This window comes from Eulemur rufifrons, chromosome 17, assembly GCF_041146395.1.
Source record: "Eulemur rufifrons isolate Redbay chromosome 17, OSU_ERuf_1, whole genome shotgun sequence".
Lineage (NCBI taxonomy): Eukaryota > Metazoa > Chordata > Mammalia > Primates > Lemuridae > Eulemur > Eulemur rufifrons.
Genome location: NC_090999.1, coordinates 41,320,713 through 41,343,749, shown reverse-complemented (window position 1 = coordinate 41,343,749; position 23,037 = coordinate 41,320,713).

Below are 23,037 nucleotides of genomic sequence, written 5' to 3'. Positions count from 1 at the left end.
TTGTATGAAAATAAAAAAGAGAAAGTGAAACTCTTAATGATTCAGTTCACCTTTCCCTCCCAGGCACAGTTAGGACATAGTTTTAAAAAATGGTTGATCACTTAGTTACTTAATTCACCTTTCTCATTACTCTTGGGGATAATAATTATCTATATTTCTGATTATAAAAATATAATTGAAGGAAATATCAGTCAGGATCAAATCTTGGCTTTACCACTTACTATGAAATACTGAACAATTTTACCTTTCTGCTGTTCAGTTTCCTTGCCAATAAAACAGAGGATAATAGTTAGCTCCCTGGTTTGTTACATAAAGATGATGAGATAATTATGTGGATGCATTTAATAATTTCTGGTGATTGACAAAGTTTTCAAATCTGGTTTATGAGAGAAATTTTTAAAACAATTTTTTGCTCCAAATATTTCAGTCCAACCAAATATATGAATTGCTCAGTGAAATGTCCTAACATCTCCAATGCTTAGGGAAAGAAAGAGTTGTCACGAAAATACGATTTTCATTCTAAAAGGGTAATTTGTTCCCTCTTTAACAAAGAAATGATTTTTAAAATAGTAACAATATACTCCAGCTTACAGTTTGCAAAACTCTTACCTCATTTTGAGGCTAAATGAGAAATGTGTGCCTACATTAAAATTTCATCTTAGCTTACAACGTGAAGTGCGTGTACTATTGTATATCGTGAGGTCCTCAGGGCTGTTCTGGCTACTGGCATTATTTAGGTAATAAGAGAGCTATGATAAAACTATTATAGAATGGGTATCTTTGGTCCTTTGCTTCTTGCAAACATCATTAATCATCTCAGAGATATGCTTTTGTTTACACATTTTAAACAAAGCCCCATTTGTTTACAATCTTGATGGAAATGGTTATTAACTGAATTCCTGGAGTGAACAGCTTGCTGTTTTGTAATAAGAGGAAATAGGTCCTTTTTTTTTTTTTCCCAAGCAAATACTGAATTGTCTTATTTGACAGATTTTTAAACTTTTTTTCTCTTTCATTTTTCGTACTTATAAATCAATAACAATTCAGATTAATTTGCATTCTTCATTTTCCTTTCTTGGTACTTCAAGCCTGGCTTAGTCATTGCAGGGATGTTGCTATAGCTGTCCCAGCAGCTGCAATGATTTGCATCAGTTGGCACCCAAGCAGCCAGCTCTGCTTCAAAGCCTGGCAGCTGCTACTGTTGTTAACACCTGTACCCAAACCCTGTCTTTGTTGTACATCTTATAGAAGTCCCACTCCCCCACCCTCTGGTTCCTTTTTCCTGCAATGTCTCTTTAAAATTAAATATTTAATATATATGTTAAATGAATAGATATGCAGATAAACATTTATTATGTATATATACATTGATTTCTTATTTCAAATAACTAGCACTAAGCGGAGAAACATCTGGTTTTGAATTGAGGCTTTCTCTTTCCAGCTGTGGCCTTTGGGAAAGTGATTCATTTCACCTCTCTCATCATGTATCTTCAAATTTAAACCTAAGATAACACTAACAACCTTACAGGTTTTTTGTAAGGAATAAACAAAATATATGTAAAGCATCTGAACAGTAATTGATATGGGTGGATTTAAAAATAGGGACTAGTTTTGTTGTTTAAGGCAAGAGATCTGTCTTCCGGGTTACCAGGAGTGGGGAAGGTGAGTATAAATGGGGGAGTGGAGGGTAGGGTGTACGGTAAGGTATGGGGGGTGGAGGAGGAGGAGAAATAGGAAAGTAGTTGGAGAAAGTTTATCAACATAAAGTGTATGAAGGTGGGAAAGACTGGCCCTTTTGTTGGCTTGTTGGAATGCCTTCTGACTAATTTTTTAACACACACACATGGAGAGCACTTCATGTGGCCAGCCTCTGTTGTAGGATCTGGGGATACATAAGTAAAACAGACAAGATTCCTACTTGTATTGTTAGGTGAGATTAAGGACAAGCAGGTGCTCAGACACACAGTCAACAGGACAGACAGTAGGGGAATGTGGTCGAGGGCTGAGGGTCAAGACCAATAAGAACAGGGAAAAACCACAACAGAAACTTGAGGTTAGGAAATTTTTCCACCCAGGCCCGTAAACAAAAGTTAAGAACCTGGCCGAGCGCTGTGGCTCACACCTGTAATCCTAGCACTCTGGGAGGCCAAGGTGGGAGGATCTCTCGAGCTCAGGAGTTCAAGACCAGCCTGAGCAAGAGCAAGACCCCATCTTTACTAAAAATAGAAAGAAATTATCTGGACAACTAAAAATATATATAGAAAAAAATTAGCTGGGCATGGTGGCGCATGCCTGTAGTCCCAGCTACTCGGGAGGCTGAGGCAGAAGGATTGCTTGAGCCCAGGAGTTTGAGGTTGCTGTGAGTTAGGCTGACGCCATGGCACTCTAGTCCGGGCAACAGAGCAGGACTCTGTCTTTAAAAAAAAAAAAAAAAAAAAGAAGAGCCTATGACCCAAGGTAAGCTTTTCTTTGTGAACATACATTAACATGGTAAAAATCATATGCCCTAATGCCATGCCAGTTCTGGAGCCAGCCATACAAAGACAGAAAATGGGAGGGTACCAATTCTAGAAACTTGCCACCCCTTTTTCAGAATATTATAAATATTCCACCCCCCCCAACTTAACATAAAATTAGGGAACCAACATAAAAAAAAATACCTCATTATGTTAAAGATCTTCTCCACCCATCCTTCTTCTGGGATGTACTTTTACTTTGTAAAACTTTCTGTTTTGTTTCCTACAATAAAAATACTTGTGTGAGTTACTTGTGTCTGGGTTCATTCCATCATACTGACCTGTGATTCTTCTAAACAAGGAGCCAAAAAACCAGGACAACTCTCTCAAAACCAGACCTGACAACATGGAGCATAAATTCTAAAGGATTTAGATGACGAGAGTCCAGTTGTCTCTCAAGAACTATTTAAAGAAAATGAACAACAAAAAGGCTAGTTCTAAGTATTGAAGAGAAGGGGAGGTGAGGGTTTAGCCCCCAGCAGATGAGATTCAACCATTTCCCTAAGGTGGAAGGCAGGAGGAGGATTGAATGAGAAAGGAGTGGAGAAAGCCGGTGCCTCGAATACACCTGAGGACTGTATCCTGATAGCAGCTACAGGGATTGGGAGACAGCCCTGGCTTGAGCCTCTGCTGGGTTCCTCCCTAGGTTTGTAAGGCTGGAGATCAGTGGCTGTCTGTGTCTACTGTCTGGTTGTCATTATATGGGAGTGACAGGGCCACATAGTGAGATGTTTCTGGAGAAAAAGGAAGGATACCTGTAACTCAACTATGAGATCAGGTGATGTGATTTGCTGAAGACATTTTGTAGCCATGTAAGTTCATTATGCTGGAGCTTCTGGATGACATGTTTGAGGAATGAGAGGCTTCCCATGACCTGCAATAACCTCATCCTGGAAAAATCACTATCACAGCCATCCTGTTTGAGGAAACTAGAGGTGACAAGAGAAGCCTCAGTCATGACGTCCGGTATCCTTTGTGAAAAGATCCTTTGAGCCTGTCACAGTAAAATGTAGTTTGTATATAACCCCTAGTTTTAAGCAATTGTCAAGCCCAGTTCTCTGTGATATTAATTTATTTTGAGGACCAGAAACATTACATCTATGAAATCTAGGGGTTGGAGGAGAGGATGGTAAGAAATGGAATGGAAAACCTTAGTTAAAGGTCTATGTGTAGAATTCAAGCTGCCTCTATCCTCTCTAAATTCATTGCTGGGGATGGCTGTCAGATAAAGGCTTACCCCATGGGAAAAAAGGGCTCATCCCTCTAAAGAAACTAAACAAATGATCAAGAGAGAAATAAGGTATTTAGTGTGTGAATTGTCGCTCCTGAGCAAAGTCCTCCAAATACTGGCAACTTAGGGCTCACCCAGAGAAAGCATCAAAACTCTGCTAACTCATCTGAAAATAATGTCTAAAAAGCCACAAAAGCCACACGTCTCCTGATCAGCAATTGTTTCTGTACTTGCCACTGTTTTTTTTCTCACCTTTTTCTGCCTTATCTGGTTTTAATTGAGCATTCTATATAATCAAATTTTCTCTCTTCTCTTAACATATCAATTATACTTTTTTAAAAAAGTGGTAATTACCGTAGAGTTTACCATACACATTTTTAACTAATCTACATCTACTTTCAAATAACACTATACTGCTTCACATATAGTTCAGAAAACTTGCAATATTCCCAATTCTTCCTTCACCTCTCTTGTAAAATTATTGTCCTTCATTTCCCTTATCCATATGCTATGGTCATCTAATACATTGCTATTATTACTTTAAATAAATAGTTGTCTTTTAGGTCAAGTAAAGATAAAGAATAAAATATTTTATCTTCATTTATTTCTTTATTTCCCCCTGATTTATGTAGATCCAAGTTTCCAAAGTATGCAAGTTTTCTTCTTTGATTTCTCCAGCCTTTGCTGATTTCATCTCTCTGGATCACCCTCACTGCTGTCTTTAATTCATACCTTCACATTTTAACTATATTGTGTCTTGCATTGTTCTTTGTTTTGTCATGATGTAATTCATGATCCTCCCATGCAATTATAAACTTACTGAGGCAGGGGTCCTCTATTACATATTTTTTAGGATATATGAATGGGTAATTTAATGTAAGATGTTACCCTTTTTATTAATCATGTATGTAGGAGGTTGTCAGCATATAGTCACTCATAGAATAGGCAATTATAGCCTGTTTACAGTTGCTCAGATGTGAACTTAGAAAGATTCCCTTTTTTCATTATCTTACAGGAGTAATTCATGATTTACTTTTTTTTTTTTAATTTCAGGATATTATGAGGGTACAAAAGTTTTGGTTACATTTTATGTCTTTGCCTCACCCAAGCGAGGATTAGAGGCATACCCTTCCACTCCACAATGCTCGCAGTGTGCATTAGTTGTGAGTTTACCCCTCCAACCCCATAATCCCTGGAGAATATTACTACCATGTGAGCACCATAGTGTTGATCAGTTAGTGCCAATTTGATGGCGAGTATATGTGGAGGCTATTCCTCCGATCTTGTGATACCTCACTGCAGATAATGGGCTCAAGCTCAAACCAGGAAAATATAAGAGGTGCTAGATCACTGTCGTTTCTTATAATTGAGTAATATTCCATTGTATACATATGCCAAATTTTAATAATCATGAATTGACGGGCACTTGGGTTGTTTCCACATCCTTTTTTTTTTTTTTTTTTTTTTTTTGTTGAGACAGAGTCTCACTTTGTTGCCAAGGCTAGAGTGAGTGCCGTGGCGTCAGCTTAGCTCACAGCAACCTCAGACTCCTCGGCTTAAGCGATCCTACTGCCTCAGCCTCCCGAGTAGCTGGGACTACAGGCATGCGCCACCATGCCCGGCTAATTTTTTCTATATAGATTTTTAGTTGTCCATATAATGTCTTTCTATTTTTAGTAGAGACGGGGTCTCACTCAGGCTGGTCTCGAACTCCTGACCTTGAGTGATCCACCCGCCTCGGCCTCCCAGAGTGCTAGGATTACAGGCGTGAGCCACCGCGCCCGGCCTATTTCCACATCCTTGAAATAGTGAATTGTGCTGCCATAAACATTCGGGTGCAGATGTCTTTATTATAGAACGTCTTTTGGGTAGATGCCTAATAGTGCTATTGCTGGATCAAATGGTATTTCTATTTTTAGCTCTTTGAGATATCTCCAAATTCTTTTCCACAGAGGTTGCACCAATTTGCAGTCCCACCAGCAGTATAAGAGTGTTCCCGTCTCTTCACATCCTCACCAGCATTTGTTGTTTTGGGTTTTTTTGATAGAGGCCAATCTCACTGGGGTTTGGTGATATCTCATTGTGGTTTTGATTTGCACTTCTCTAATGATTAGAGATGTTGAGCATTTTCCTCTATTATATTTTTTATCCCACATACTTCTTGACACAGAGGTGAGCTTAGAAAGGACACTGGATTAACTGATTATAGACTAGAAGAAATGTCAAGAAGTTGCAGGTAGAAGTACCCGTCACCATTCCTGCCATTTAGAGAATGCACGAGGTTTGAAAGAGAGCCTGCAATGACCTCATCCCTCCCATCAGAGCTTCATTTCATTGTGTGGATGCCTTGTGTGTGTTATTGCTACTGTTTTAATGATACTTAATCAAGTTTTCTGACCATGGATCATAATCCAAGTTTTGGAAGTCACAAGAGAAAATGCACATTGGAGATGGTATAGGGGAAGTGAGGGCAATTTTAGTTAGCGCCTGTTGGTACTTCAGAACCCATTACCAGCTCATTTCTTGTTTTCCTGCTGCCCACATTCTATGATCTGGTAGGAGATCAAGGCAAGTTCAATCAAATTTTGTATTTTACTTCTTTTTACTTATTGCTTTTTGTGTACATTTGTTTTTATGGAAATTTTCAGAATTTAGTTTTGGCAGTATTTGAAAAAAATTATTTTGATCTCAACTGCAGTGGCTTCTTTGGTGCTCTCAGGAAAACTGTCTTTGTGCTTCACATTGCCACATGTCACATACATATTGTGGCACTAAGTTTTACCTACTTAGATAGTACTTCTCTTTCATCTGCTATGATGAATGATCATCATAATGTTTGTAATTTCTTTATCATCTAGTGCTACTTGTTGAAGTATCTTAACTATAGCAGTGATCTCTGAAACATTTCCTGATATGGGGAATAAAACTACTGGTAACATCTTTTTCTCAAATTTCACACATATTCCTTCTGTTGGTATTTTTTCCCCAAAGTGATGGACATATATATTAGCTTCAGCTTACATCATTCCAACTCATTTTCATGAAAAATCTTTGTCTTCGGCATTGAAAGATGCTCAGGCACAGGGATTTGCTTCCTTAACTTACGAATCTTGTTGTTTTGATAGTTTCATCAGTTTCTGTTCCTTCCATAGGGTGGAAAGGTATCAAAAAGTAGTGCTGGATATGGGGCCTGACAGTCCTACATTGCTCTATTTGCCCAAATTCATCCATGGCTCGACTTATGTTTCCTGAGCACCATTTCTCTGATATGTTAAAGGATCTCCTTGACATAGAATGGCAGTCACATTAAGGTTCTATAGTTAGTCTTTTTATTAAAGGGAGGCAAGTCACCATTATAGATAATTTTTTTTTTAAAATCACTTTAATTTTTTGCTTTCTTTCAATACCTCAAAAGGAAATGGAAATTAACCATCTTAAATATTTGAATTAGTGTAACTCATGGGCTTTTATGGAATTCTACATTCCACTGCCAGTTCTGTCATTTACTAACTTTGTATCTTAACCTCTCTGAGCCTTAGTACTTGTATCTGTAAAGATGTGGTGGGAGGGTGGTTTAGAGTATTATGATCTGGAAAGTCTCTAATTTTTGTTTAATAATGCATCCCGTAAGTACCCACTCTGACTATATCTTCTTACAATTATAGAATACTTAGCTTGCAAAAAACATATATTTTTTCATTTAATTCCTAAAATTATCTTATAAAACAGTAAAGTGTATATTATATCCATTTTACAGATAAGGAAACTGAGGATTGCAGTTCACATAGGTCATAGTTGAGAACACAACACTCTCAAAATGGGGAAAAAAATCTGGTTCCAAGCGGGCAGAATATGAGGCTAATTGTTTCCTCAAAAAGATCTACCCCACATCTCTATGGTTCTCCTGGAGAGAGTTGGAACCCATTATATTAAGTGAAGTATCCCAAGAATGGAAAAACAAGCATCACATGTACTCACCAGAAAATTGGTTTCCCTGAACATCACCTAAATACAAATCTGGGAACGACACCAACTGGATATCAGACTGAGGTGGGGGGTGGGGGAGGGGATGGGGGTATGCCTACACAATGAGTGCATTGCAACCGTTTGGGGAGTGGTAACACTTGAAGGTGCTGACTCGGGAAAGGGGGGGGTGGGGAAAAAATATGAAACTGTTGTTTTTAACTTGCATTGTTCACTTAATAATTTATCATGAATATTTCCCATATTATTTCATATCATTGTACAAGAAATAAAAAAAAAAAAAAAAAGATCTACCCTTGAACAGGAGCAGTGACCCTTATTTCCATGGCTTCTAAATAAAGAAGAAAATATAATTAGAGTCACCCAACTCCCTATGATATTTTGACACTTACGCAGTTGAATCATTTGCCTTTTCTGCTCATGACAGGAAGCAGGGCTGGGTGGGGGTGGTGACATGCAGGACTCTACCTCTGGGAAGTCAAGTTGTTTGCCTCCAGTTCAGTGGCTCCATGTCCTGGATTCTCTGCCACAGGCATGCTTTCTGATATTCCGTCTCCTGTCACTACAAATACACTTTTGTTTATGACGCCACACATTCTGAATTTTTCTTTGGAAGCTATTGTCACAATAGACACAGTGATTTGCTTTACAGAAATAGTTTGCCTAGCCTGAAGCTGAAATAACATAAATTGTTCACGAGGATAAATTGAGTTTCTACACGGATCATAGGTGTCTGTTGGGTGTTTAGAAATAGTGCAAGTTAAACATTACTTATACCTTGAAGTGAGAAGAGGGCAGACTCCTGCCAGAATGACAGACTTCACACTCCACTTTCTAACTGGGTGACCTTGGGAACTAACTTAACCTCTGTGTACTTCAGTTTTGTCATCAGTGAAATGGGGTTGTCATCACTTACCAACCTCAGCAAGTTATTGTGAAGATTGAGTTGATAAATATGTGTAAACCGCTAAACATAAGTGTTTGCTATTATTGTAATAGTAATATCTACCTGTTGATTTCCTATGTCTATCATTGATTTCCAGGATTTAAACAGATTATCTCATTTAACTTTCACTATGGTTCCTTGAGATAGGGACTATTTTATCCCAGTTTTATAGAGGATAAAACTATGGAAAAATTAAATAACTATCCTCAAAGTCAACCTCTCTTAGAATCTTGCACTCAACATCTATGCTAGAAATGGTTATATTCTAATAGAAGTAGGAAGCCTTGTTCTGGAGCACCCTTGGCACTTAAGATGACAAAGTAACTTCCGCAGTTGACCCTTGAACAACACAGGTTTGAACTGCATGGGTCTACATAAAAGTGGATTTTTTTCCAACCAAATACAGATAAAAAAAAAACAACAACATTATTTGTGGTATGCAAAACTCACATATATGGAGGGTTGACTTTTTGTGTACCTAGGTTCTGCAGGGCCCACTGGGGGACTTGAGTATGCACAGGTGGTCCTGGAATTCATCCGCATGTGTAGTGAGGGATGACTACATGTTGTAAACTTTGCCTTGGAAATAAATGTGTGGGTCTTTTTGCACTTGTGGAGACTGACTCAGTCCTCACTCTTGAGCATATTTTTACTATGGGTAGGTTCCTTCATTACTTTCAGTTTGTATAGTTTCTTTCTTTTCTGTGATAAACTGTTCGTATGGGGGGAAAAAAAGGAAAATAAATATCTGATTATATTATCTCAGTCTACTGCCATCTCTAACCCCAGGTGAGCCACAGAGTCCCCCCAACTCCCCGCCCCAGTCCGTGTAAAACTTGTCTTCCATAAGACCAGTCCCTGGTGCCAAAAAGGCTGGGGACTGCTGGACAGGATACCCTTTATTTCAGAATATTAACTTCTTGGTGACAATTTTCTTTTAAAAAGTTATGAATTTTTTAAATTATAACTGCACAGACTCAAAAAGAATATAAAGCACTGATGATCTTCAAGTTTAAAACAGTTACAATCAAAAGAAAACATGTTATCTTAGTACAGATGCCTAGGATAAACTTGGTTTTCAATGGGATGGAATGATTCAGCTATTTGTATTGATTCTTTCCCTCATGAACTGCATGTTGAAATGGTTTACAATCACCAATTTGTTCTTGATCACATCCCTATACGCTTAATATTTCCATCACCTTTTTTTGCAAGAAAGTTGGTTCATTGAGAATATATTGATGTTTTAAAGTTTAAAGGAGGTATAATGTTAGAGAAAGAACAAGGTTTAGAAAACCTAGAATTCAGGTTCCAGATATTCAGTCTTGAGAAAATTACATGAACTCTCTAAATCTTTTCCCTTATTTTTAAAGTGAGGTGCTGTTTTAATTTCACTGAGCAAACCGATGTCAAATACAAATACTGTGTCAGGTACTTTATAATGCTCCAATAAAAGCCATTCCTCTTATGGCAGGTCTATGTAACAATACAGGGATTGGTACAATCTCATGTGTATTACTAAGGGTTCTCCAAAGAAACAGAACCAATAAAATAGCTATCTATGTATCTGTCTATCTAGAGAGAGATTTTTGAGAAATAGGCCCATGAGATTGTGGGAGCTAACGGGTGAGAAATCTGTAGGGCTCAGTGAACTGGCAGGCTAGGGATTCAGGAAGAGTTGATATTGCATTTATGAGACTGAACTCAGGCAGTATTTTTATGTTGTAGGCTTGAGGTAGAATTGCTGCTGCTTTGGGAAATGTCAGTCTTTGCTCTTAAGGTCTTCAACTGATTGAATTAGGCCCACCCATACTGTAGAGGGTAATTTGCTCTACTTAAAGTTAACTGATTATAAATGTGTTAATCATATCCACAACTCCCTTCACAGCAACATCTAGACTAGTATTTGACCAAACAACTGGGTATCATAAACTAGGGAAGATGACACATAAAATTAGCCATCATACCATAGAACTTATTTATTGGTGTTAGGGCCACTGCTAGTCTAAGTATTCTAGTCGTCTATGTTATTAAGGAAGACTTGAATGCGTTTTATAGTCAACTGAGATGGGAGTATTGCTAATAGAAGGTGAGTCATGAGTAAAATCATACTATTTGGTTCTGAAATTCCTGTGACAAACAGTCTGTTGGCATTCTCTAAGTGGACAATGAGAATGGTGGATGGGATGACACAGGAGTGAAGGTGGGAAAATGTACCTTGATGGTTTCAGAGGTGCACCTGGGTCTTCTTAACTTTATCTCGGCTCAAACCAGATCCCTTTTAGGGATCAGAACACTTTTCCCACAAAAATGTACTTATTACTGTCATGTCCCTCAGTTTAGTACCTTGAACTCCACTATTATTCCAGAATGGTGGAGTTTTTTCCTCTTAGTAACTGCTGTGGCTGCCTCATTTCCCAGGAAGCGCTGGTTGCTGTGCAGGTGACAGACCATCAGTTGCTTATTTTGCCACATCTGAGAAGTAACTATTGCTCTGGGGGGAAATGTGGGGACTATCCACTCTCTACTTCTTATGCAGCAACTTAAGCTATCCCTCCAAAGAAGATAATTCCAATACTGCATTTTGGAAATGAGAGCCTAATGGAGTGCCATATGGTAACTGTTATGCGTATTCAGCCCACATGCTCAGTGGGCTCAATGCCATCTCTCTGGTATGTATTTTTGAAAGAAAATTAAATAAATAAGTGCTGCCTATCCAAACTCCGTAGAAAAATGTTCTCAGATTTGAAAGTATGTAAAGCTGGCTGTTAGAATCTAGATGCTCTACTCAGAAAGGAGGTAATCTCTGCAGTGTTATGGGTTCATTTGGTGCCAGTATATACAATATTGTTATTTTCTTACAGTAAGTTTTCCACAGGCAGGTTACTCTAAGAAACTGGAGGTCTGTACATGTTTTATAAAACCTTTCAAAAATGAAAACCTATAACTGCAGGTTAAGAAATAGAGGTCAGACACTTGTATGTGGACCTTGCTTTGTCCATATGGACTTTCTCTCTGCAAAGACCTTTAAGGAAATGAGGTCATTGATAATTGGGGGGATAAAATTCCCATTGGAACGCTTCATCTTCAAATTCATTCTACCTGTTCTGTTGAGGACTGACAGATGGCCACACTGGAGAGTTGTATAAACTGGCTGTTGAATATGACACTTGGGCAGGGTCCATAGTAAGAGAGACTCTTTCCACAGAGGCACAGCCAGGCAGGGCCTTGTTAATGATGACAAGCTGCTGAGGGGACGTCAAGGTCTTATGCTGGGAGAGCCATGCTACGCTTGAGACCAGAAAAGGCTGCTGCCTGCCCACTTGCTCTGAGAGGGCAGCGTGGTATAAAGGCTCCAGATGCCGCTTGATAAACTGCTTTTTGTGAACACTTCCTGAAACTATTTGTAATAGCCTTACTACATTGTACTGAAGCGTAGTACATCAGGCTCTGAGAAGAGGGGTTCAAATTTAGGGGTATGGAGAATGAAATATTAATAACAGCTTTGTTCCAAGCTGTGTTCTGTGCACAAGTGTACTTCTCCTTCAAGTTCCAGCCGTGACTCTAATTAGACTGAATTTGTACTTCCTTGTTTGTTTTGTCTTCCTTCTGGAGAAACGTAGAAAGCAGGGAGCTGTTTCAGCTGCCTGGGACACAGAGGATGTCTGACTACATGGTAGGCAGATGGGGATCTGCACGCTTCTTTCTGTTCTCAACTTTTCTCCTGTGAAAAACTGGCCTTCAGGGAAACAAGATACATGAACTGTGATGCTTATTTATATTTTTTTAATGTAACCATCAATGTCTTGACTTCATTTAAAAATTGAAAGGAAGAAAATTAACAAACAAAAGAACATTTTGCTTATTGCCAGATCTATCTTTGAGACCCTGGAAAACATGCTTTCTTCCCCCTACCCCATCTTCTTAGTATAGTGATTTATTCTGACATCGTAAGACTAATCAAAGAATCCGATCTTTGTCACAAGAGAAAACAAATGTTATTAACTGTATCCTCTACAGAGAGACAACTTGATACAAGAATATCAGGGCTTTGCCTCATGTGTCAAGGGTTTTATCATTTAGTTTAATCCTTCCCTGATAATACACATCTGCACACTGACATAGTTGAATCTGAAGTTTATAAAGAATCCTTTGGTTTTTGGAAGGAAGATTTCAATCTGGTGATGTAAGAGCTCTGTTAATTTTTCAAATGCTTTTTCTTAGGGATGCAGTTATGTAAAGTTGGTAATTTCAAGATCCCCATATTATGGAACTTCGAAAAATTTTTCAAATGTTTACTTGTTCTCCTGAGGCATACAGTCTTTTGTTAACATTTAGACAGTTGCCTGTGAGGTTGATAATTTTGTCTCTTGGGTCTTGATTATCTTCTTAGATGTCTTTGTGATTATCATCTGAGTGTACATTTTTATATATATCTACCAGCATTCCTTTTTGTGTTTTTGCTAATTTTTCGCCTCCTTTGAGAGAAGTTTATCTTTCATCTTATTAAGGTACTTAGGCAATGTAATTAGTTAGCTTTCTCCAACAGCAGCTGGAAATAACATGGCAATTGGGACATTTGTAGAATGAGTGGTGGACATGGGAGATGTCATATATTGTGATTAGAACATTATACTCTGTTGCATAAGCTCACACCTTAAATTCACAGAAAAATCAAAATCATTGCACTCACAGTGCCAGGGATAATAAAGCTTTCCCTGTGTTGTAGAGGCCAATGATGTATAATAAATTTCATAATCCCTGGGTTATCCAAACTGCATGTGCTGCTGTGTCCCTTCCCTTTGTTTAAAAACTTCAATTAATCTATCACACAGTTTTCAATTTCTGGAAAAAAAAAAAACCAAACTATATTACTTTTTGATGTATGAGAAGAATATCATGTACATCAGTTAGATTTTTCTGCACCTAAATTTTAATATTGGGCCAAGAAATAATATACTAACTCCCCACCATTCACTATAGAAAGCTAAGTTTTAGTTCAAAAGCTTCCTGTATTTTATTTTCAAGCGAAAGTGCTGAATATGTCCTCTAGCTGAAATACTTTGAACTAATCCTGTGCCTTTCATCTGAGTGTCTTACATTATCCTCTCTGTATTTTCTCATTTAGACACATGGCTGCCCCAGGAGATAGAAGGAGTAGAGTGGCAACAATCCTTTGTAGATAAAGGTTTGGAATATAGAGAATTTGGAACCATGTGAAATAGGCTGGTAGAGATGCTAATAAAATCTAGGATTCCTACACAGTGCTCAGTGATGGACTGGAACATTTTCTGTGCTGCACCAGGTACTGAGGCTTCTTGTGCTTCCAGCAAGCACTGAGGGTCTCCAAGGTCGTCCCTGCCTATGTGAAAATTGTATCATTCATTCATCAGTGTTCAGTTTGAAATTCCCAAGCACAGGTATCATAAAGCCTAAGGACATATCCTAAGGATATCACCTTCTTCTGACACCAAAGCTATCTATGCCAGAATTGCCTTTGGAGCATCAGGACTAGTCAAAGCCATCTATGCCTCCCAATTCAGTGGTGATCATCCACTTCCAGAAACCAAAATTCTGTTTTTGATCACATGTACTTCTGTACTTTCTTCTCCATAATGTTCAGTGATTCTTACTAAGCCTCATCCCTGTACAGTTGACGTTTCATAGTGCCCTCTAGGAACCCTGTTCAACTATACGTTGACTTCCTGCATCTTTAATATCTTCAGATTAATCAGTGGTATGCTGGTAAATATTGAACAAATGGCTCTCTGAAAAAAATGTGTGTATATATACAGGTTTTCAAAAATGCATTTTACTGATATAAAATGTGTAGCACAGTTTATAAAAAATAATGTATGGTGCTATTTACTATAAATGCAATATAGCCAATTGATTTGCACAGAATGCTTTCATTGATTTTTTTTTTTTCCAACTGAACTCGTATATCCATAACCAACTAATGGTTGCAAATGAATGTAGTCCCAACATGAATCTTGGTTGATATTTTCATTTAGATTAATGAGTAAGATAAAAGTGAAACAAGGCACATGTCAGAATCACTCATTTTTCAATGACATGAGTGACTTTGTTGAATCTATTAATAATAGTTGTTTCTAATACCAGGAGAGTAATTTTTCAATTTTTCTGTGCACTATTCACAATAAAATGGCTAAAGACATGAACCACTGTCCCATCTCTCCAAGTAATTAAGTTTTGAGCAACATGCTGTGTCCTTTAGAAGTTTCTATATTTCTGATATTAAGTTGAAACTTCTAAGGATAAATGTATTTTTTTTTCTTAAAGTACCGAGATGTTTAAGATCCTGGTGTCTGAAAAGAAGAAAGAAAAAAAAAAAAAAAAAAAACAGTAAGTCTGTAGTTTGGTCTTGTTTCACTAAAATAAGAAAAATAATTAAATTGACCCTATTTGGGACCAAGAAATGCAATCACTTTGATGTATTTTTAGAAGATGATTTGCTTTGGAATAGAAAAGTCTGATTGAGATGATTTGTTTCTGTTTCAAAATGTTTTATTTCTACAATGGATGAATACAAACATTTCAGTTATCTCATATTTTTCAAAGTGGATGCTGAAACTATTTTTTTTCCTTATTTATTTTGGTGAGGATACATTTTTAAAAGTATAGATTTCTTAAGAGTCTGTGACTACACTTTGATAAGTTCATAAAGAGGTATAGAGTGATATGTATTAATGGTAGAAATCATGTCTATAATTTTCTTATCTCCAATTCTTATATTTTCTAGAAATAGTAATGGCAAGTCAGACTAATCAAAAGCAGCCAGAGATGGCCAGATATGAATCTGTTATTTCTTCAGAGCCATGAATTGGCAACTTATGACTCACAGGCCAAATCTATCCAGCTGCCTCATTCATTCATATATTGTTTACAGCTGATTTTCCTTCTACACGGGCAGAGTTAAGTAATTGTGGCGAAGATTACACACGGGGTCCACAGCCCAAGACATTTACTACTTTCTTCACCCCACTCACTATCCTACCCCATCCCTATTTCCCATCCAGAATGGCTGCCCACAAGGCTTTGGTCGATGTGGGTAAAGGAAGTTTTTTAATTAGAAAATTGAACACACATCTAGAAAATAAGATTGATAGTATAAGTGATGATGACTCAGAGTAAAGCCTTCTGCATTCTGCAATTGGAGAGTAGAGACCCCAGCATATCAGCACCCACCTGCTTATCTTAAAAATTAAGGTTACCAATCGGTGATTTATACAGTGCTGTTAGTTATCGTTAAATGTGGATTTAAAAAAACCAAAGAAGGGTTACCAGATATTTGACAAAATCTTAAAATATTATATAAAGGGAAAACCAAAAATAAACCAAAATGAAAAACTGACCTAGAAGGAAACAAAAATAATTTGTAGAACAGAAACAAGGATTTCTCTTTCCAGGTTGGTTGGATTAGCAGACAGAAGATTATTGCTCCCATGAGAACAACTAGGAAATTCAATTTAATTTATAAATTAAAAAATATATATCTATTTAAAAATATTAATATTAAAGGGTGGCTAAATTAATGATAACCGAAGGGGCCAAAATTCCAAGGAAAAGAGAACTGCTAAAAATGTAACCTGATATTCTTCAGCTGATTTTCCTATGGGAGTATTTGCCGATTCTGGGCAAGAAGCTATGAATTCAGATTTATAAGTCAGGGGCTTCAGCAGCCTCAGATATATGGCTGATTTTCTCCAATACATTTGGCAAATCTGAAGCTGCATAAAAAATGAATGGTGGCGTGTTAGGGTGATTGATGTGAGTTGTCATCTATCACATCAAAGAATCATTAGGCAATGCCAAAATTTGTGAATTAAAAAAATGGTACAAATATATAATTTGTCAGTTAGAAAGGAGCATTCATAAGCATTAAAACCAAAAACAACTGAAAATGGTTACTGTGGAAAAAATAATTTAGAATTTACTGATAACCGATAGTTCTTCATATCAAAATCTGTGGAATGCAGCTAAATCAAGAGCACTTATGAAAAAATTTACACCATAAAATCTGCACCTAAAGACAGAAAATTAATGATCTTGGCATTTTACTGAATAAATTAGGAAAAAAATCAATAAATCCCAAGAAAGCCAAATAAAGGGAATAATAAAGAATAGAAATCAACAATACAGAAAATGGAGAAAAGACATGTACATCAAAATATTTTCTTTGGAAACACAGAGAAATTTCTGGTAATATTAAAAAAAAGGCAAAGGCAAAATATTTAATGTTAGAAGTGACAAGTAGATTAGAGACTAAACAAATGCATGGGAAAGAACACTATAAACAACTTTGTCCTATAAAATTGAAACTATTAACTAGATAATTTTCTATAAAAATAAGGCAAATTTGAATAAATGGAAAATTTTAATAGACCTACTCATTAGAATATTAAGACAGAAATTAAAATTTAACTCTCACATAAAAAATCATGAGCCCTTTTGTTTTTGCAAGCAGCCCAAACCTTCAAGAAAGCATTCATTCATATAATAAATGCTAAAGACAGAAAAATACAATTTATATGGTTCCTGTAACTTTGAAGCCAAAGCCAGCTTAGATGAGAAAAACTTAGTAATCATTTTTCATTTATGAACTCTCATGCAAAAATCCTGATAAGGCATATACTTGTTCATAATAGTCCCTTATGATCCTTTGTATTTATGAGGCATCTATTGTAATTTTTTCATTTTTATTTTTTTATTTTATTTGAGTCTTTTTGTCTTAGACTAGCTCTTAGTTTTCTTAGTTCTTTGTTTATTTCTGTTCTCTTTTGATTTATTTCTGTTTGATTTTTATTTCTTTACTTTTGCTAATTTTGGCTTTATTTTTTGTCTAGTTCCTTGAGGCATAATGTTAAACTGTTTATTTGGGATCTATCTTCTTTTTCAACGTAGTCATTTATTGCTATAGACTTTCCTCTTAGAACTACTTTTGCTGCATCCCATAGATTTTGATATGTTTTTTTCCATTGTCTTTTGTTTCAAGATATTTTTAATTTCTCTTCTGATTTCTTCTTTGGCCCATTGGTTGTTCAGGATCATGTTGTTTAATTTCCACATATTTGTGAATTTTCCAAGATTCCTCCTGTTTTTGATTTCTAGTTTCATACCATTGTGGCCTGAAACAATACTAGATATGATTTCAATCTTAAGTTTTTTGACTTGCTTTGTGGCCAAACATACAGTCTATTCTGGAAAATGTTTCATGTGTATTGAAGAAAAATGTATATTCTGCTGTTAGATAGAAAGTTCTGTATATGTCTGTTCAGTCCATTTGGTCAAAAATGCAATTCAAGTCCAGCATTTCCTTATGAATTTTCTGTCTGGTTGATCTACCCATTGCTGAAAGTAGGGTATTGAAATTCCTTACTAGTACTGTTCTCTGTTTCTCGCTGATGTCCATTAATATTTATGTATTTAGGTGCTCCAATGTTGGGTACATATATTTACAATTGTTATATCCTCTTGCTGAATTGACCCCTCTATCATTAAATAATGACCTTCTTTGTCTCTTGTCTCTGTAACTATTTCATTAGTTATAATTACAGCCACTTCTTGATCTCTTTCAGTTACCATTTACCTGGGATATCTTTTTCCATCCCTTCACATTCAGCCTGTGTGTGTTCTTAAAGCTTAAGTGGGTCTCTTGTGGGTAGCATCTAGTTGGATCATGTTTGTTTGTTTTTAATCTTCACAGGCAGTCAATGTCTTTTGATTGGAGAACTTAATCCATTTATATTCAAGATTATTATGAATAGGTAAAGACTTACTACTGCCATTTTGTTACTTGTTTTCTGGTTGTTTTATAGCTCCTCTGTTCCTTTGTTCTTCCCTTGTTGTCTACTTTCAAGTGATCCTCCTGCCTCAGTCTCCCAGAGTGCTAGGATTACAGGTGTGAGCCACCATGCCCGGCCTTATTCCCAGGATATTTTAACAATATAAAAACCCATTAATATAATTTACCACATTAATGTGTGAAAGAAGAAAGACTATGGTGGCCCATTAGTCTCAGTTTGCCAGGGACAATTAAAGTTTATAACTGATGTCCTGACATAATGATTAATAGCATCTTCTTTCACTGTCAAAAACTGTCCTAGTTTTGCTTATAAAATAGATGTTCTCTCTAAGAGAAACCATGTGATTATCTAAATGGTTGTATTAAAAAGCATTTGATGAAATTTAATAGCCATTTCTGGTTAAAGCTATTAAAAAAAGTGTGAAAGTCTGCAATCCCATGTGTAATGGGGAAACATTAGAATGATTTTCTTTGCATTCAAAAGCAAAATAAAACGAGCACTACTTCTATTCCACATTAAACTGGCCCTTTAACTAAAATTGAGGCCAGAATAAAAAGAAAAAGATATTAGGAAGAAAAATATATCCCTGAAATTTTCTTGATATGTGATTCACTACTTGCAAAATTCAAAATTATCTACAAGCCATTAACTCTAGTAAGTGTTTGGTAAGGCTTCTGGGGGAAAAAAAATCAATATTTAAACTAAGAGCATTTCTGTTTTCCAGCAGAAACTGTCTAAATCTAATTTCAAAAAATATAATACTTTTCAAAAGCCTACTGCTTCTTGAGTATCCTCCTTTCCCATGGAGGCTGCTAGTGCATGTCTTTCTTAACAGCTAAGTTGCTTCCTATTTCCTAGTCCCCTGAAGGATTACCAGCAAGAGACTGGGAGCTGGGCATGATGAAATGGAAGAGGCAGCTCTACTCAAGATTGGTTCTTAGGGCAAGGCTGGTGGCATTTGGTTCTTTCGGAGTGAGCTCTGAGCAACTTTCTGTGGTCAGGCTCTGGCATCCTAGCTCCCTTGCAGAGTAGCAGCAGCAGCAATAGCAGGAAGTTTTCTCTGCAGGAGCCTTAGGGTTTAGCTTTTCGCTTGACTGTGTTCCTCTTGGCAGGAGCACAGAACTTGGTTCTCTGGCCCTACTGCAAACCCTATAAGCTACATAGTACCCTTTTAAAATGTTTTTTGTTTATTCGTTTGTTTTCTGATTAAAGTAGCTAGAGGGGATTTTATTTTCTGCAAATAGGATTCTTGACTAATACAGGTAACAAAAAATAAATTGAAGAAAAGATGTATAAGACTTTTACAGAGTCATTTGGCATTAAAAGGCCTAAATAAATTGGAATGCTTTCTTTGTGCATGGACAGATAAACTTACTGTTGTTAATATGTAAGTTCTTCTGCAATTAATATATTAATAAGATGCAGCTACCATCAAAAGTACCATAGGAGTTTATCCACAGATGTTGACAAGGTAATCCAAAAATTTATATGGAGAAATAAAGTGGCAAGAGTAGCTTAAACAATTATGAAGAATAAAGTGAGAGGTAGGAGAGACTTTACTAGATATCAAGATATTCCCAAAGCCTATTAATTATCAAAGGATGATATTGGTGCAGTGATAAATGATTGACAAATGTCAAGATTTTGGAGAAATGGCAAATATTATACAGGAAAGTGGGAGTTTAATTTTTTTACAATTATTTGAGAGCCACAATTATAATACCTTGCAAAGTTAAAGATGTATATACCCCACCTGCACCTGAATGTTTATAGCAGCACAATTCACAATTGCAAAGATGTGGAAACAACCCAAATGCCCATTAATTCATGAGTGGATTAGTAAAATGTGGTATATGTATACCATGGAGTATTACTCAGCTATAAGAAATAACGGTGATATAGAATCCCTTTTGTTCTCCTGGAGAGAGTTGAAACCCATTCTATTAAGTGAAGTATCTCAAGAACGGAAAAATAAGCACCACATGTACTCACCAGCAGATTGGTTTCCCTGATCATCACCTAAGTGCACATTTGGGAATAACACCAATTGAGTATCGGACAGAAGTGGGGGGTAGGGGGAGGGGATGGGTGTATACCTACATGATGAGTGCGATGCGCACTGTCGGGGGAGTGGACATGCTTGAAGCTCTGACTCGGGGGCATGGGGGGGGGCATGGGCAATATATATAACCTAAACTTTTGTACTCCCATAATAAGCTGAAAAAAAATGTATATGTCCCCCAAAATCAGCAATTCTATGTCTGTTTTCCCTCAGGTACCTGAGGAGAAATCTCTAATGTTTATTATAGCATGGTTTTTAAAATATGGCAAAATGTTAAAATCTGGTAAAACCTAAGATGTGAGTGGTGTATAGTTGTCTACACTATTATTATCCATTTGAAGTATTTATAATTTTTAATAAGTGGTTGCCTCTTGAAAGTGGGTCAGTGTTTGCACATGGGTCAGGTAGGAAAAAGGTCTTTCATTATGGTAACTGCTCTTCTGTTTCAGCTTTTCAAATATATGGTTATGTTACTTTGATAAAATACTAAAATCTTTATATTTTGTCTGATATTTAGCTTTGGCACAGTGTACTGCCCCCTCCCCTCACCTAACACTGTACTCTGGGAGGTAAATATTTTTATTATCATACTTACTTTACAAATGAGAAAATTGAGGCTTAAGCAATCAAAGTCATATAGCCAGATAGTAGAAGAGCCAGGATTTGAACTGGGTCATTCCAGTTCCAGAGTCCATGATCTTAAACATCACATCACTCTTGGTTTCAAACTATTTGTCATTTTCTCTTACACTTAAGTATTTTGGTTCTGATTCCATATTGACAGTAATTTTCTGATTAATAGTACCATCACATTTAGACATGTCCATGGAGAAAATATATACTCATGAAACCAAAGTGAATTTTTTTATCCTATGGCAACTATACTTCTGCCTTTAAAGATACATATCTGTCTCTGTAGGCTTATTTAATGTGAATTTTTTTCTTGAATGATGGCTCAACTTTCAGAGTACTATAAGCATTGACTTCTTGAGTGTGGAAGACACAAGGACAGATCCTGAAAGTGGTGAATTATCAAGTAATGAGGCTTCCTGGTGAGCAGTGAGAGAGCTGCTCGTGTCGGCCTTCTCATGGCACTTGCCCTCTATCCAGGCTTCAGAACATCACTAGTGGTGGGACGGCTGTCCTTAGACGCCCATCTGCCATAGTGCTATGTTGGCTGCAATTCTGTTTTTCCAGGCTAGATATAAGTGAAACTTGCAAGACAGGAAGGTCAGCTGAGGCAAAGGCTTTTGAAAACCATGAGAACTGAAGAAATAAAGGTTCTCTGGAAACTTAAAAAATGGATATAGTTACAATAATTATTTCAAAATGGATCATAGACATAAATGTAAAGTACAAAACTATAAATGACCTAGAAGACAGCATACAAGAAAATCTGGATAACCTTGGGTATGGTGATGACTTTTTAAATACAATACCAAAGTCACAATTTGTGAAAAAAAAATTGATAAGCTAGACTTCATTAGAATTAAAAACTTATGCTCTGAAAAAGACACTGTCAAGAGAATATAAATACAAGCCACAGATTAGGAGAAAAATATGCAAAAGACATCATCTGATAAAGGACTATTATTCAAAATATACAAAGAACTCTTAAAGCTCAAGAATAAGAAACCAACCTGATTAAAAAATAGGCCAACGTCCTGAATAGACACTTCACAAAAGATAGAAAAAAAAATAAAAAGGGAAAAGATGCTTCACATCATATATCATCAGGGAAATGCAAATTAAAACAGTAAGATATCACTACACATCTAGTAGTATGGCCAAAGTCTAGTACTTTGACAATACCAAATGTTGAAAAGGATGTGGAACAATAGGAGCTCTCATTTATTGCTTGTGGGAATGCAAAATGTTAAATTCACTTTGGAGAAAGTTTGGTGGTTTCTTACAAAACTAAGTGTAATGTTACCATATGATTTAGCAATCACGCTCCTTGGTATCTACCCAAAGCAGTTGAAAATTTACATCCACACAAAAACCTATACACAGATGTTTGTACAAGATTTATTCATAATTGCCTTAGAAATAACCATTATAATGTTCCATAGCTGAATGGGTAAACTATTATACATCTAGACAATGGAACATTATTCAGTGCTGAAATGAAATGAGCTATCAAGCCAGAAAAGACATGGTTGAACTTTAAATGCCTATTAAGTGAAAGAAGCTAATCTAAAAAAGCTATGTACTGTATTATTCCAACCATATCATATTCTAAAAATGCAAAACTAAGTAAAAAAAGAAAGCAGTGGTTTCCAGGGATTGAGGGGATGAATAGGCAGAACACAAGATTTTTTTAGGGAAGTGAAAGTACTCTCTATGATACTATAGTGGTGGATATGTGTCATTATATACTTGTTGAAACCCACAGAACATACAACACCAAGAGTGAACCCTAATGTAAACTATGGACTTGACTGGTTATGCTGTCAGTATAGATTCATCAA